The sequence below is a fragment of the Anticarsia gemmatalis genome, chromosome 5 (genome assembly GCF_050436995.1).
Source record: "Anticarsia gemmatalis isolate Benzon Research Colony breed Stoneville strain chromosome 5, ilAntGemm2 primary, whole genome shotgun sequence".
Classification (NCBI taxonomy): Eukaryota; Metazoa; Arthropoda; class Insecta; order Lepidoptera; family Erebidae; genus Anticarsia; species Anticarsia gemmatalis.
Window position 1 is genome coordinate 5,383,187 of NC_134749.1, and position 1,370 is coordinate 5,384,556.

The following is a 1,370-nucleotide window of genomic DNA, read 5'->3' on the forward strand; positions in this document are numbered from 1 at the left end:
TCTACGAAAATAAAAAAATACTTGTAACAAAAACATATTCAGAATTTTGAAGATAAAATTTTTCTAGTTGTTTTTATAATATAAAACTTTTGTCTTTTGTATATTCAGACCGAATATAAAAAGTGTAAAACTAAAACCGATTCTTTACCATTTATTACAGTTCTGAGGCGCCTATAGCCAGTTGCGCTCTCCGGTCGGTAAACGATCTGTGGGTTAAGCAACCATTGGCGGGGTCATTCCATAGATGGGTGACCGCATAGTGGTATTTGAACTGGGCGTCTCCGTGCTTCGGAGGGCACGTTAAAAGTCGGTCCCGGTGGTTGTCTACTAAGATAACAGTCGTTAAGCCACGTCAAAGGCCTCTGGGGCGGCTTGAACAACTTTGACACTAGGTTGACCACTAACCATACGACAAACAACAACAACAACAGTTCTATTAAGATACTAGTTGACATGAAGTTCAGGATAACCTAGACTTTTGCCTGGATATATTTATCACCTTGTCAGGCTTGCACTATAATTCTACAGTACACGTGGAAGAGTATACACACAAATTTATTTTCAAATTAAATTCTATAAAATATTGCAACGATATGCAATATTATGGACACGGGACAAGTGTACCTCAGCTGGGATGATCATAAAAAACTGCGTCTTAATTGCATAGCGACCGCCAACGTTACGAAAGAAATCCTGGAAACACGAAAATAACTCGAAATTTCAGGAATTATTTGCAAAAAATTACATCTCTATATGTACACTTATAATAAATTTAACTTAAAGCAATTGGTTGGTAGCATTACTACAGTTCCCTTAAATGCTCGAAGAATAAGTGAAATTTAAACCAATGCACCTGCAGTCAAATGTATTCACATGGCATCTCTGTCGATTCATCCGAAACGTTGACGTAATAGACGTAATCAACCGCATCTAGTTAAATTGGAAGCTATGCTCCAGACAATGGTGCACTATAGTTAGATGCTAATATTACATCCGGCATGCAAAGTACTCCGAATATGATACACTTCAACAGTTCACAATACCGAATATCAAGACTCACCTTACATATTTATTACTAGCTAGAACAAAATTTACTATGAGTGTAATTATAAGTTACGCAAAGTACCAACAAGATATATTTCACTAGAAGACTAGAAGTTACTGAAAATTGGTACCTGTCACCACCACTGAAACCACTAATAACATGTTCTCGACTTACTAAATCTATTAGTCATATTTATTAGTAAAAGCGATTATCGACTTGCCCCATAAGGTCACGAAAATTGTAAGCGGTGACCCCAGATGGGCGAGGGGCGAGCGAGTGCGAACGCGGCCGAACAAACCAGGGAACTCTCTTCAGTTGTGTGACA